Source organism: Myotis davidii, unplaced genomic scaffold (assembly GCF_000327345.1).
Source record: "Myotis davidii unplaced genomic scaffold, ASM32734v1 scaffold57, whole genome shotgun sequence".
Lineage (NCBI taxonomy): Eukaryota > Metazoa > Chordata > Mammalia > Chiroptera > Vespertilionidae > Myotis > Myotis davidii.
The window spans coordinates 338953-355540 of NW_006289718.1; the positions used below are offsets into that span (position 1 = coordinate 338953).

Below are 16588 nucleotides of genomic sequence, written 5' to 3' on the forward strand. Positions count from 1 at the left end.
GGGGGACGGACAAGAGCCTCACTTCCACTGCTGTCCCCCGCGCCTGCACCAAACTTCCCAAAGGGATGAGCAGAATTAACCGAGCATCCTGGAGCCGAACCATCTCCTGCAGGGGAGACCGCGTCCTGATTCACTGCTTAGAGGCAAAGAAATGAAAGAATATATAATGTCTGGGGGGAACCCTTAGGGTCCAGAGACAAAAAAGACTTTTTTAAACTTCATTTATTTCCTTCTCTCGCTGAGGGACTGGGTTCTATAAAAGTCTTCCTTTTATCGAACCTTTCATATGAAGCTACTTTTCAGGTGTAGAATAAAATGTTGACCAAGATTTAAATTGTCCTAATACATTAGTCCCTCGAAATCACTTGTGCCCAAGTGTCACTGGGCTTCTATAACTATGAGGATCAGTGATCTTTGTATAGTGGAACCAAAAATGTCTCACACGGATTACTTCGCTGCCCAGCATTCTTTCCTAACCTTACAAGCAATCAACAGATATGAAAATAAAAAATCGCCACGTCAGAATTAATCACGGCAAGATGACGGTAGGTTACTTTGGACGGCTTATCAGGATCAACTTTAAATGTGGATCAGCACCCGAGTCACCACTGTAAATACTGACCCCTCTCTAGTCATTAAGCCGTGACCTCACTAAGGCCAGACACCTCCTCCATAAGGAAGTGAGGCCATCTCTGAAGATCGCCCTTTCGTTCAATACTTATTTGAGGAACTAAACATAAAGAGGTCAGATGTTTGGAGACTAAGCACTACTTGCACCGAGGCAGCACATGTTAACGCTGCCGCCCTGTCCTAACGGATGTAACAAACAGGGACCCCAACCGCTGCCACCCACTGGGAGATAAAAAGTTCACGGAGAGACTGCTGCTTCCACGGCCAAAGCTTCCATGGGGTCTGCATAGTGAGGACGGAGCAGCCCGGAGAGGGGAAAACGCCAACGCTGCATGAGGGACCCACCTCCCCAGGACACCTGCCGTCCATCTGGTCACTGCCATAATAGTCACTTACTAAATACAGTTACACCAGAAGACGTATGCAGACCACTGCATTTGTGAGAGAAAAGGAAGTGTGAAAAGTAAAACTTGATTGTTTTTCCAACCTTCCCCCTAAAATAACTACCAAAGCACACCGCATATTAAGATAATCCAATGTACCTGACTCACACACATACTTGAGGCTCTAAGAAAACATCTGGATCAGCAACCACCACTGACAAAGCACCTTTCCAACCTACCAGCAGGGCTGAGTAGGGAGCCCCATTCCTCACTTCAGACTCACAAAGGGAACACGACACAGGTGAGGATATTCCCACTGCCACTCGCAGAATTCGGTACCATGGGCTGCTGGCCACACAGCAGCCACAGAAGGAGGTGATGGGGAATGAAGCGGAGCCGAATTTCCTAGAGCAGCAGTACTTTTCTGGGGAAAGATGAAGGTCTACCGAGGAAAGTAAGAGATTCTGGAGACAGAAGTCTTTTCTAACCTGTGAAACCACAGCTGGCACCGGCCCCAGGCAGCCCCAAGGTCTAAGAGGCACGTCCCAGTGGAGGCCTCGGAGGCTTCCCATCCGGATCTCAACATCTTGGTGTCCAGCGTGTGAATGACAACATCTGTTCCACTCTGGTAGGAGGTTGGTAGGAGGCCTGCAGCAGACCCCAGGCCTCAGAACTAGGTGCTAACACATCAGGGCCTCAGTGAATGATGGCGAATTTCAAAGACCAGGCTGCTGCCCCTTCAGAGACACCAGGGCCTGAGGTCGCTCTTCTAACAGTAGTCACAGCTTCTCCTGGCCATCAGCACTTACTTAGAGGCAGGCAGGACACGGAAATCAAAATGTCCTGGCTGAAGGTGGAGGAGGAGGGGCTGTGGGAAAATAAAGTGGGTTCTAGGTAAGATGGGAAGACAGAGTCTAGGAAATGTTGAGGCTTCGTTCAAGGCAGCTGTTGACCCGTGAAAGGGAGAATCCATTCAAACACAGTCCGCAGAGGGGCCCAGGTGTGAGGGCAAGAGGCTCAGAGAGGAAGGAATGTAATCCCACCACACCATTTGGCTGCCATGGGAACAGCAGTTGCCTACCTATAACAGAGTACATGCTGCTTCTTGGTTTTAACATTCAGAATCAAGTTACAGGTAAATCCTAGAAGACGTTACCAGATTAAAGAACATATAAAATTAAACATACAGCTGCCCAAGGTTTGAGCCTTTTCTGTCTATTAATGGGAGGGGGGGAGTGTCTCTAGGAGACAACAAGAAGAGGCTGCATGTGTCATCTGAGGGCACAAGGAAAGACGGACAGTGAATCAGTGCAGAGAGGGAGGGAGACAGGGATGCTAATCAGTGATCACAACAAGATACTGCGAAAGTGCCTTTACATCCGATAAAGTGAGAAATGTTGCCCTAAGCGTTACATTTATACATGTGGAAATCCCCACTAAAGCAGCAAAGGATGATCTATAAGCTGGGGGTGGGGGGGTAGTTGAAGTGAAGGAGTTAGAATAAGGCATGTTGCTTTTCTATTCTGTAATGTTTTCTATTTCTAGCCACTTGCATACTTGACTTTGACTGATATTCTTTTAAATAAAAGATCCTTGATAACACGATTGTTTAGATCAGTAGGATTTTACTCAAGTTTTATCAGGCCTTACAGTGCTGTGGGGAGACCACTACAGCTGGACTTCCAGTGTGTTTACTTTATTTTAATCTTAGTCAAGTCATGTTTAAACTCTACAAGTGCACTAGCCATTTTATGGGTCTGAAAAGCTGTCCAATTCTGACTTGTTGTAAACAGAAAAAAATGGCTCTGATGATCATTCTAGGTTCTCAGAATATGGGACTTCACAGAAAAAAAAAAGTGGTTCCTAAAGTTTCACATTCCATAGTAGAAGAGTTAAATGCAGGCAGGAGCATTCTAGAACATTTGAGTCTATGAAATCCAATCAATTATTAGACAGAAAAGGCTCAAATCTTGAGTTCTTCAGGAGGGGGGCTTTTTAACATTGGAAAAAGATGAACTGATAAGCATAAATACCCTAAAAGCTCAAGGAAACAGCACATTCTATTATGCCCATGGATAAGTTTAATTATGAGAAACAATCTGGAACGTGTTATTGTTGTTGTTCTGAAACATTTACTAAGCACAGACAGCAGAGTGAGGGCCTGGCACATGTCTGGGAACCCTGATCAAGGAGACGATGCTAATTAGCACGATGCTAATTAGGACTCCCAGCCACTCAGAGAGCCAGCAGTGGGGGAGCAAGTGGCAGTGCTTACAGTTAACAAGCAGAGCAAGCCAAAGAATTCAGCTAATGGAACATGGCAGGAAGGCACCAGTGCATTGCGGATTATATTCTTTTATGGAGAAAAGTAAGCAAGGAACAACTTATCTTTACTGACGTCATTGCCTTTAAGTGACCGATACAGAATGACAAACAGCTATGTAGATTGTGCTTTAAGTTTTTATGGAGCCAATAGCTTCCTAAACAACAGTGGGAACTAAAAATTCCCAGAGAGCCTAAAACAATGTTTTTCATTTAAAATCGGGTTTTAAATATTTTTCTTACAAGCCTGCAAGGAAAATGGAGATAAGTTCAGAATATTGCATTTATTTTCAAATCTGGACTGTGCCACAAGTCATTAAGCAAAATGCAAAACAAGTCATTTATCATATACCCCCACCTCCCTCTACTTATTCATGCACACACTCTCTCATATGCCGACACGCAACCCTTTAAAGCATCATGTTTATTCCCCCGAAGCATGGTTGTCTCAAATTCGTAATTGCTCATCCCTACAAGATCTTACCAAGCATGGCCTGGCCTTCTGAAAGGCTCAGAACATGATTGATTGATGACATTGTTCATTCATTAAATTTTATTCAGACTTGGACTGGCTCAAATCCCTTAAAGCAATTCCCTTCCTCTGGTTTATGTCAAAATAAAAGCTCCTGCTAGCATTTATTCACGTCTTTAGACACTTCTAGAAAAGTCAAGATTTCAGGTAATCTCTCATATTCCTATAATTTTAAGACAAACGTTTCTGTTGTTGACATCATTTCTTCCAAAAAAATGGGTAGTGAGATAAATAACCCGCGGGGGGGGAGGGGGGGGGGGAAGCAACCCAACTGAAGCATATAAACCAGAGAGTGAACCCAGAGTTGGCTGATAGAGGGAAAGCAACCAGGTAAGTCTGCCAAATTTCCTGTGAGTTCCCCAGAAAACAGGCATGTAAAACAAACAAAAGCCAGAAATGGTTCGGGGAGGAATTCTAAAGGACTGGACCACTATATTCCAATCGATGTAGACCCTGGTAGAACGTCACAGAACTTTCAGAAGCAGCCAGGATTAGGCAGGCATTTTGGAATAGGAGGTATGGTTGCTCTTCCCTCACATCATTTTACTGTCCTAATAATTTAGCCCCATTATCGCCTCTGCCCTCCACCCACCCTACAGCTCACACACATCCCCAGGGAGAAGTACAAGGAAGGCTAGTTTTCAGTTCTGTACAGACCTGACATGCTCCTCTCAGATCTGAAAACTTGGGAAAGGCTTATGTTTCTGTTTCCTATACATTGTGCCCAAGCCCTTCAGCCAGACCAGACCACCTACCATCTCAAAGGACATCCACAGAGGATCCCAAGGCAGGACAGCTCCTTTCCTCTGCCCTTCCCCATGCCTCTGAACCCTTGCCTGTGACCTCCACCCCTCCATCCCAGCTTTGTGCTCCTTGCACTTAGTTTTGGATGGGTCTCCCTAGAGATGGACATTCAGCCCACCTCACCCCTAGCTCTCCATACCCCCGCACCACAGGCAGACACTAATGTGTGAAATACCACCTCACCAGAGGTGGCCTACACTGGTGTAAAGGGAAGATTCTCTATTCTTTGCTGTCAGTTTTCATTTTTGCATTGACTGCAAGGTGGCTCACAGCTAAATTTAATGTTCACATGAATGAGCCACTTTTATTTGCGTTTCCCAACAGAACAATCCCTCATCTTCTGCTTGACCTCTGACCTCTCTTAGTTCCAGCATGCTAGCTGTCACAGCATTTTCTGGAAATAGCTCATATATATAACTAGAGTACATCCCTTTCCAGTTACAGAAGAATGACACCGTTTTAGAGGCAGACGACTCCTTAGCAGTCATATACCCCAATATTTCCCAAATGCCAGCCCTTAGGCCAGTTCTGGCTAGTTCACAGCTAACTGGTCAGCAGAGACAGGACAAAGAAGCAGGAAAAGAAGGGTGTTTTCATCATGCTAAATACATACAGCCTAAAGACAATTTATGACAGCCTACTTTTTTAGTATTAACACATTGTTTGCGGGTAGTTTTTATCGTGGGCTAACAGGTGGCACAGGCCATTTTTGCTAATTTTTTACGCAAATGGCAACGTTCAGTAAAATTACGATAACTTTAGTTTACGTATTTATACGTTACCCGCATTCTACCACTAGTCTATAAAAAACGTATTAATACATGTCCCACGCTCTACTACCAGTCAACGCTACCAGTCAATGTAAAACGTATAAATACGTTTCCCGCAGACGTGTTAAAATATTTCTTCTCTTATGAAATGATGTTGGTAGATGGTACTTATTTTTTAAAATAAACCTTTAATTATGAAAAATTTTAAACACCAAATAGAACAGTATGCAATAGGTAGTAAACCCTCATGTACTCATTCAGCTTTAATAATCATCAACTATGTTTATAAATAGCCACCCCAAATATAGTAAACATTGGTCCTGAATTTTTTTCCCTCTTCTACAAAATCTATAAGCATGGAAACAAGTAGGCTGGGCCAGCCTATACATTTTATGGAGACCAGCAGCATTAAGTAATCTGTCCTCAGCTGTGCAGCTGGTCAAATACAGAACTGGCACATCTGGTGTGCCAGGACACAGGCTTTGAGAGTAGAAGCCAATCCTTTTTCACCTGGCAGACTTCAGTCGAAGCCTGCCCCAGCCCCACAGGAGATGGCTTCCTTCCCTGCCCTTGTTATCTCCTACACACTGCTTGAGATCATGCAGCCACAACCAGGACAAGCAGGGGGAAAAGCCAATACTCTATAACCAAAGTTCACTTTACCTCATGCTAGAGCAGTGGTTCTCAACCTTCCTAATGCTGCGGCCCTTTAACACAGTTCCTCATGTTGTGGTGACCCCCAATTTCATTGTTACAAATTGAACATTATTAAAGCATAGTGATTAATCACAAAAACAGTATGTAATTATATATGTGTTTTCCGATGGTCTTAGGCGACCCCTGTGAAAGGGTCATTCGACCCCCAAAGGGGTCGCAACCCACAGGTTGAGAACCGCTGTGCTAGCGCAATCGCATGCCATCCCTGGAGAGCTCCAGGAACTACCATGCAGTTTCAGTGCAAATACTACTGGAAGTCTCTACATTACTTCGTTACCCAGCACTTTCAAAAAGGGGGGTTTATGAAGCAAACATATGTGAATAAATGAGAATTCATACAATGAAGTAAAAAAACAACTACTCACCCCCTCTTATAACCGCCCACCATTACCCCACCAACCAACTACCAGGTGGAGTATTAAATTGAAATGGAAGTAATAAGACCGGGCAAGTACACTCCAGCCTTACAGAACCCTGGTAAAAATCAAACAAGAGAGTATAAGTGATGATATTTTAACACTTTATCAAACTTTTACCAATGCCAGGGGTGGCCAATGGATAAGAATGAAAGGCTGTATCTTTTTTAAAGGACTCACCTGAATTCTCAGTTTAAGGAGAGTCGATTTCCCTGAATATATCCTGAAGCATCAGAGAAGCCTTCAGCAGCAATAACTAAAATAATAATAAAAGCCATCAGAATCAAGTAATGTTACAGACATCAGTGTTTGGGAAAAAAAATCTCAATCTATACATTTGGTCATTCCCCCTCCTCTCCCCCCCACTCACTAATCATGAAGGGAAATAACTCAGGAAACAATGAATTTCCGCTGCAACACATGGGCTGGGGGTATTCTTTACCAACAGGGAATTACGGTCCCAAGACACTTATTTCGAAGACCAAAATTATGTTACTGTTGGCAAAGAGGCAAAACACATTATTTTCTTCCCTGTAGTAGAAATGCTTAATGGCTTTGAATTTAAACAAAGACCAGATATGTACATCGCCCTCCCTGCCCCCACCAAGGTTTAAAACAAAAATCCCAGGCATTGCAAATTAACCTACATGAGCTCTTCTGGTCTTGTTCGCTTTTTCCCTACTTAGTTCCTTTAAGACGTCTGTGAAGGGGTCCCTTCTTGGTTCAACTGTTCCCACTTCGTCCCCAGTTCACCGAGGAACTGAAAACTGACTATTTAACACCTTATTCCACAGAAACCCGATTTGAAGCAGAGAATCACCATAATCAATTGTAGGCATCAACAAAATGAGCCAGCCACAGCTAATAAGCACAGTCTGAGTGAGAGCACAGATGAATCAATGAAACAGAGTCAACATCCAGACATAGAACTATCCCTTTATAATCAGATCTGTGTAGGTAGGCATGTGAGACTAGTTAATAAATGGTGTTGGTCTGCTCTTTAGGAGGAAGGAATAATATAGATCTCTCTTCATACTTATGATAAAAATAAGCTAAAAATAGAATTAGATGAGTACTAGAAGAATACAAAGATGAATGGTTTTATAATATAGGGCTAGAAAGGGCCTTTCTTTTTAAACATGACATCATGACATTAAAATCTGAAACTATTAAAGGATTGAGATATTTGGCTGAGTACATTTTTTAATACCTCAAATATATGAATGGTAAAAAACAAATCAAAAGTAAAATTGAGAACACATATCTTGGTCAAAAGGTAAAATAAGACACACTAGGTAAAATAGTCATATAAGAAATTTCTATAATGTTGCTATTCTTATGCAAAAATGTTTTAAAAACCAGTAAATTAATACTCCCCTCAAAACGGACAAAGCAAATTAAAAAAACTTTCTATAAGAAAGTTTACTCAACTATATTAATAATGAAAAAATTCAACTCTAGAACACTGAGACTTATTTAGCACCTGTCAAACTGACACTTACCAAAGATTGACAATAGCCAATGTTATAGACATATCTCATAATGTAGCCACTTAAGCAATTATGTCAGCATGTAAAACAGCATACTCTTTGACCCAGCAATTCTATTTCTAAATTAGTTACTCAAAGTAGAAATATTGATATACATAGAATTGTTTATAATTATGAGAAAATAAGTAAATAAATGTACTAAAGGTCCACAAATAGACATGTTAAATAAACTACATAGACACTGAAAAACTAGTTAGCATAATTATGCAAGAAGTCTGCTGGAAGGCTCATGGACTTTGATATTCAGCAAGGGCTGAAAATCAGCATAATATGCCCTGCTTTTGGCTGAATGGCTGAAGGCAATCCCCTAACCCAGTGGTCGGCAAACTCATTAGTCAACAGAGCCAAATATCAACAGTACAATGACTGAAATTTCTTTTGAGAGCCAAATTTTTTAAACTTAAACTATATAAGTAGATACATTGTTATTAACTTAATTGGGGTACTCCTATGGCTTAGGAAGAGCCACACTCAAGGGGCCAAAGAGCCACAAAGAGCCACATGTGGCTCACAAGCCACAGTTTGCAGACCACAGCCCTAACCTGATCATTTTACTGTTTACCAAACTTTACCTTTGATATGCCTATTTGCTTTGCTAAAGGGCAAATGTGTATTCTAGTAAATAAAAGCTAATGGGTCCGAGAATTCAGAGAGCCTCTCTGATAGAGAGTAAGGTCTCCACCTGGCTCCCCCATGCCTTCTAAATTTATATATATGTCTTGTCTAGTGTATCCATTTGTGCGCAGCCCCTTCTCCAGACCTTGAACCCTAGTCGCAAATGGATGCAGCATTCACAGGAGGTCTATATATATTGTTATGAAAAGGCATCTATGATATACATCTGAGTGAATTAAACAGGCAAATGACTGTAAACAGTTGATTCCATTTGTGTGTGTGTGCAGGTGTATGTGTGTGTGCATGAGAGCGAGTGTGTGTGTGTGTGTGTGTGTGTGTGTTTTCCTGGATGTCTAGAAGAATGTTTATCAAAATAGTTATAATTAGCCCTGATTATCAGAATTTTAGAGAATTTTTAGTTCGTTTATACTATAGAATTTCCTGTAATGAACCTGAATTTTTTTCCAAAGAATATGATTGAGCTATTTTTAAATCTCATGCTCAAATGTAAAGTGATAAACTGCATAGATTTCTACTTTCCTTCTCTGTCAGCTTTTCTCTTACTTTAGTGAGGTTTGTGTCACACATGTGCTTGGGGAGAACGCTGATTACAGAGTTCCCTTCCTGATCTGTGGGTCCTATTCACTCCCCAGGGCCACTTCATCATTGCCTTTGAGTTCCTAAGACATACTTGTATCCTTATTATAATTGTCTTTTTACTTAAGCTAGCTCAAGTTAATTTGTTACTTGTGACCAAAGGAGAACCAGTAATACAGTGCTGCTTTTTACTTTCCACCTTCTCAAGCATTCCATCCCATTTGAAAACAGATGAATAGATCCTATCATCACATTAATGAAGATTTACAATGTCATGTACTGTTTACAACTACAGATGAAGTAATCGAAGCAAGAAGCACAAAGCTAGTATAACAAAGGCAAAAAACTATTTCAAGAGACAGCCAAACTCCTTCTTGACTAATAAAAGAATTGGTGAAAAGAGTATTTGAATAATAAGAACAAAAGGGACATACTTGTCCAGATGAACCATTTCTATGGTTAAAATATTCTCCATTATAATATTCTTAACCACTCCACAGATTTCTTTTTATTGGGTTATATTTATATGTGAAGAGCTTTTTTATTTCTATTTGGACTATAAAATACAGAAATGTATTCCCATAATGGGGCCCTTTATATTCAATTTATCTCCAGCAAACAAATATATTTTTCACTTTGTCCTATTCTTATAGGTTCTGAAGTTCCATGTCATACATAAATCCTCATAACACCATAATTACAAACCTTGTTAAAGAACCATAATCCTTGTGGATGTACAAATCCCTCTCTAGGTGTGTTGATGTAAAGTACAAATCTAGTTAATCCCCTGTCACCTCCTGGGGGCTCTCCCTGCCCCTCAAAATCTCCCTTGATGGTGATGGACAATGGACAAGAACCACTACCAATTTCAGAGAAGAGCAATCATGAGGCTTAAAGTATCTCTGTCTCCAGAGCATAACTCAGACAAACCACCGGGCTACTAGGGCCAACCCTCTGTTCTGACCCCTCCTCAATGCAAGGAGATCTTTCTCCATGGATGGATGGGGAGCCAGCCAAGTCCATATTTGAGGCTGAGATGTATTAGGATTTATGAGTCCAAACACTGCATTTAGGGGAGGCAATAACACAGTGGTTAAAAGTAAAATGATTGATCCTGGTTCTGTCATGTACCAGTCATTTGGGCTCGGGGTGCATTAGCCTCTCTGTACCTGTCTCCTCCTCTGTAGGAATGCCCAGCAAAAGGGCTGGTGTGAGGATAAAAGGGGATAATGTACCTAAAACAATGAAGAGTGCTCAACAGTCAAACACGGTCTCGCTTGAGCTCCAACTCAGTGGGAGCAGGGATGAAGCAGCCCATTGTTTGCTGCCTACAGAGCCCGGGGACAGAATATGTCCCTGTGCAGAACAGTTAATACTTACAATGCTTATTTTAAACATGACCCTCCCAATTAAATAGAAGGTGCCAGGAGTTTGTTATTTAAAAGAACCTTGCCTTAAATTAGAGTAGCCTTCTCCAGATCATCAAAGAATAAATACTTTGGCAGCTCCCACATTGTACCTTTTCTGGAGTATTTCAAGAAGCATAGATGTGACCAAAAAAACACCAAAAGCTATTGGCTAAAACACCTATCATTAACACCAGGACATCGGGGCGGGACTTTACTTCTGCATCCCAGGTCACCTCCTACTTGCTTGGGAAGTTTAAACACACTTCTCAGAGTCCCAGATCACTCGCCATCAGAACAGAGATGGTAATACTCAGCTATTTCAGATGTGGAAATGAGAGAGTATAGGTTAAGTTCTTAACACAGTGCCTGGAGCCCAGTAAGTGTCCAGTAAATGGTACATCTACTATCAACTATCATCTTAACCATATTGAAGAGAGAAAAAGCACATTAAATAATGTGATTAAGAACACACAAGGCACTTCCTCGCAGTAAGGGTGTTATGGACTCTTGATTTCCACACTTCACTTAGCATGATCCCCATAGTAATGAGGGGCCAAGCTGAAGGGGACCCGAGGCAGCAAGGGGGTCTGGAGCTATACAGGGCCTGCATGAAGCATGGGCTGAAATCTCACTGTGTGGTACAGGTCCCAAGCAACCAAAAACACATTTGCCCTAAGATTTCTTCAAAAGGCAGGGAAGGGTGCAACACCACCTTTGAGCTTTGCCCTAACACCATCTGCACAAGCATAAAAATCAGAAGATGGGCCCATGTGGGCATCATCTCAAGGGATTTTGCTGCCCAAAATTAACAACAGTGCTTTTATAACATAAGGCCAATCGAAGCAGAAAAAATCCACTAAATTTAGCTAAATCAATAAGCCAAGTATACCATTCTTAGCTTGAAGTTATCATTAACGTTTGACATATTACTAATCCCTCGAAATCATAAAATCTAATAAGGAAAGTGTCTCTGACCTAACAGAAAGAAATAAACCAGCTAGTGCTTCAGTGGCTAAAGATAGAAAGAACCAAAGAGAGAAAACAGGAAGAATTTTTAAAACAAAATTATCCCAATTTTCTCCAACTTCTACCATTTGCCAATGGTAAATGGTATTTTCTCAGAAACCTTGCGAAATTTCCCACTGAAAGTACTAGTACAGCTGAACGATTGCTATCCAGCTCTGCTAGGTCTGAAGCTCTCTGATGCCAAGGGGAAACGTCCAATTCTCATTTCCTGGCTTCTGTTTCCTGATTTCCCAGCTAGAAGCTGAGTGCTAGGAACTGGGCCCAAAGGAAGCTCAACAAAGCACAAGCTTGAAGCACCAGTGCCCAAGGCCTTCAGGGGTGAGCAGTAATACACCACCTTAGCCTTTGCAGGGGCAGGAGAAGAGCGCCAGAGACCCCTCCGGAGTCCTCTCAAGGCAGCATTCCAGCAAAGGAGCAAGTAGGAGGTGTTACAGGCAAAAATAAAAAAATAAATAAATTCTCTTATACATGTGGGAAATGCTGGTTCAAACAAAATTAAGGAGTTTCTTTAATGCAGAACGTTTTAGACACTTCAGTATGATAATGTTGATGATGAATAAATGGCTCCTGCCTCATGTGTACAGACTTCTTTACTTTCAGGGTCTATGTCTTGGGACAAGTGCCGCATACATCACTTTGGGGGGAAAAATAATGTTATAATTAGTTCTTTTGTGCAAAAGAGTATTGAAGGCTCACTGTGTCCCGCTACACTCACAATTACATAACTTAGCCCAAAGCCCCTAAGACAGTGGTTCTCAACCTTCCTAATGCCACGACCCTCTCATACAGTTCCTCATGTTGTGGTGACCCCCAACCATAAAATTTTTTCGTTGCTACTTCATAACTGTCATTTTGCTACTGTTCTGAATCGTCATGTAAATATCTGATATGCAGGGTGTATTTTCATTGTTACAAATTGAACATAATTAAAGCATAGTGATTAATCACAAAAACAATATGTAATTATATATGTGTTTTCCGATGGTCTTAGGCGACCCCTGTGAAAGAGTCGTTCGACCCCCAAAGGGGTCGCGACCCAGAGGTTGAGAACCGCTGCCCTAAGAGCTCAGTCAGTGGTGCCATGTTAGCACAAAGCAGTGCGAACTGGTTTACTAGGAGGACACGAGAAATGATAGGACTACATCGCCTTACTTCGCTCGTCTTTATATGTTTTTCACACCTGGGAAAACAGAGGTGCTGCTAATTCCTCCTTGTTCTATACCTCAGTTTCCCTTCCCTCAAAATTTTAAACACACTTATAATAAAACGCAATTAGTAATGTGGGTGACTAGAATGTAAGCTTCATGAGAACAGGAACTGTACTTAGTACAGGACAGCCCCAGCCCTTAAACAGTGTGGGTACAAGAATGCCCCATAAATATTTGAAGATGTGAATAAAGGAATCAATAAATAAGTTTATGTAGGTGTACCATTAACTCATTGTATAAACTGGCCAAAATATATATATTCTACAGTCTTTTAAGTTGACTTTGAAATGCTCATTCTAAAGCAATTCATCTTTCTTTTTCTCAAAAAGTGTTATTTCTTCTATTTCACTCCCATCATAATCTCCCATCCTTTGCAACTCCACCACCACTACCCCCTCACACACACACACACACACACACACACACACACACACACAAACATGCGCGCACACACACACAAAGGTATTTCTTCTTATGACTTCTGGATTAGAAGGAAATTTCTGTCTCTAGACCTAGTACCATATTCAGTACATTATTACAGCCAATTATTTTCAATAAAAGCCAAATTAACTAACATTCAAAAGACTAGGAATTTCAATTAATCAGAACTACACAGCAGTTCTCCTTTGGGAGAAGGAAGAAGAAACACATTTATCTTCTAGAGAGCAACTATACACAAATAAGCTTTTATCACCAGTTTGCTGCAAAAGGCAACTAAGCACGGAATACAGATATCAAGAAATAATCTATACCATTAATTTGAATATTCTGAACATAATGTTTAAAATAACCCTGAGAGCCCTGGCCAATGTTGATCAGTGGTTAGAGCATTGACCCTTGCACCAAAGGGTCGCAGGTTCAATCCCCAGCCAAGGTTGGGGCGCATGCCGGAGGCAACCCAATCGATATTTCTCTTTCTCCTCTGTCTCTCTCCCACTCCCTTCCTCCTTTCCATTCTCTCTGAAAAGCAATGGAAAAAATATCCTCGGGTGAGGGTTAACAAAAAACAAACCAAAAAACCCTGAGATGTTGCAACATCGTCAAATAAACTAATAAAAATGTTTTTTGCTAAACTCAATTCACTATGAAAATCTGACAACACATTTTAGAAAAATTTGCAACAGTTGTTTATTTAAGGGAAGGGGTGAGAATAACAAGGAAATACTGCTCGAATTTGGTCATTCGGAAAAGTCAATGAAATAGATTTTCCCCACCACACCTCCTACAAAGCAGATAGTGGCCAGGGTGTTCCTATTTGCAGTCCTCAAGTTTTGCTTGGGCTATATTTCCATCTATTGCAGCTTTCCAGCCCAGTCCCAGCTGTGTGCCAACTCCCTCCACCACTGGAGTAAACAGGCTAGGAAGTCGGCTGAGTTGTATCCTTGGCTCCCAAGGATATCCAGGACTGCTACCTTACCTCCCACCTGCCCTGCCCCAGCATCCTGTGCCCCAGCAGCACCGAGTCAGCACTCCTTGAACCATGCACCCTCTGAGCTCTTCCCCTGCAGTGGCCTTTGACCTCTAGTCTCCTATGCCTAAAATGGCCTTTCTGCACAATTGTCATGATGTATTTGTCCAAACCCATACACAGTAATGTACAACACCAGGAGTGAGCCACGCTGTAAACTACAGACTGGGTGATGATGCTGTGTCAATGTAAGTACATCAATTGTAACAAATGCACCACTTAGGTGTGGAATGTCGACAGTGGGGAGGCTTTGCATGTTTGGAGAATGGGCGTATGGGAACTGTCCATACTCTCTGCTCAATTCTGTTTTGAACCTAAAACTGCTTTAAAAACAAAATCTTAAAAATTATAAACAAACAAAATGTTAAAAATTCCATTCAAAAAACATGAGCAAGAAGTGAAGGGTGAACCCGGGCCAGTGTGGCTCAGTTGGTTGGGCATCGTCCTGTGCACCAAAAGGTTACTACTGGTTTGATTCCCAGTCAGGGCACAGTCAGGGTTGTGAGCTTGATCCCCCAGTAGGGGGCGTGCAGGAGGCAGGTGTTCTGCTCTCACATGGAAGTTTCTGTCTCTCTCCTTTTCTCTCTCTCTAAAAACAAACAACAAAAAAAATGAAAGAGAGAGAGAGAGAAGGAAAGAAAGAGAAAGAAGTGAAGGGTGAGATATAGCAATGCAGGAGCCCCCCAGGCACCGAAGCCAGAGAACCTCTCATGGGGCCCTGTCTTTGCAGGGCAGAGCCTGAGGAGAAGCTTCGCATGAGACAAGGTGGGCTTGGCTCTAGGAAGCAGCGATGGAGGGCCTGAGGTCCTCCTGGCCAGCTAGAACCATCACTTGCATATACCAGAGTCATCAGGTTGAACAGCGGCTGCCCATGCAGACCTCCAACCTGCTAGAACAACCCTGAGAAGTTACATCCTCCACTTCTATTCTCACTGCCACCTCCACCTTGAATGTGAAGGCTACTCCCCCATGCCAGTACCTGGAGAACTGCTCCTACAGTGAAAGAAACTATCCAGCCGAAGATCATGCGGAGAGAATATGACTTCCTCAAGGGGTGAACCACCTGGTTCTCCTGACCAGTGGGAAATGCATCACCTGTAATGGAATGCCCCGGGACTGCAGCCAAGAGAGGGAGCAGGCATCCTGTTGAGGAGACATGTTAACCCCCTGTGAGTGTGCATCAGGGCTCCCTCCTCCAGCCCCTAGAGCTGCGGTTCTCAACCTGTGGGTCGCGACCCCATTGGCGGTCGAACGACCCTTTCACAGGGGTCGCCTAAGACCATCCTGCATATCAGATACTTACATGACGATTCATAACAGTAGCAACATTACAGTTATGAAGTAGCAACAGAAATAATTTTATGGTTGGGTCACAACATGAGGAACTGTATTTAAAAGGCCAGAAGGTTGAGAACCACTGCTCTAGAGCAGCAATTTTAAACCTTTTTAAAAATCTCATGGCACATATAACCTAATTACTAAAATTCTGTGGCACACCAAAAAACATATTTTTGCCAATCTGACAGAAAAAAAATAGGTACAATTTTGATTCAGTCACACAGGATGGCTATTGCGTTGGCTGTTGTCATTTTTTTTTTAATTTGACAATATAAGGGAAGAGTGGTCAGTGCCCCTGATGTTTTATAAATTCTCGCAGTACACTGGTTGAACATCACGGCTGTAGTTGCCAGTAGCATCCCCACCCACTGCGACAGCCCCAAATGTCTCCAGACATTGCCAACTGTCCCAGGGGTACAGTCACCTGCAGTGAGAACCAGGGCCCCAGAGGATCTAGTCTCCTCAAACATGGGAGGCTTCTGGGTTCGGCTGTAAGTGGATGGGGATCAGCTTTGACAGATGCTTAAGTCAGATGGGTCTCTAAGAGGGAGCCGCCTCTGTGGAGGGTGCAGCCCCCTCTCCCCAAGAGTGGGGAGCAGGGAGGTCCTCCTTTCCGTCTGTGACTGAGTCCAGTGGGGGCAGCCTCGGACATTCAAGGACACCGAGCCTTGAGTTTTCATCAGGGGCTGGTGAGCTGCAGGGTGTGGAGGACTCTGCTGCCTAACCTGGGTGCCAATGGGTACGTCACAGGTGTCATCACGGGGAGCTGAGGCTGGCAGCCGCTGGAGCCCTGGCTGACCTGC

General features: G+C 42.6%; 1 protein-coding gene across 1 annotated transcript in view; it reads right to left on the reverse strand.

Moving 5' to 3' along the window:
* Nucleotides 1-16588, reverse strand: part of TLN2 (talin 2) — a 427582-nt gene that overhangs the window by 235337 nt on the left and 175657 nt on the right. The window contains exon 4 of the mRNA XM_015563004.1: nucleotides 6755-6830. The gene's annotated coding sequence lies outside the window, so the exon portion shown is untranslated. The remainder of the gene's footprint in view (nucleotides 1-6754; nucleotides 6831-16588) is intronic.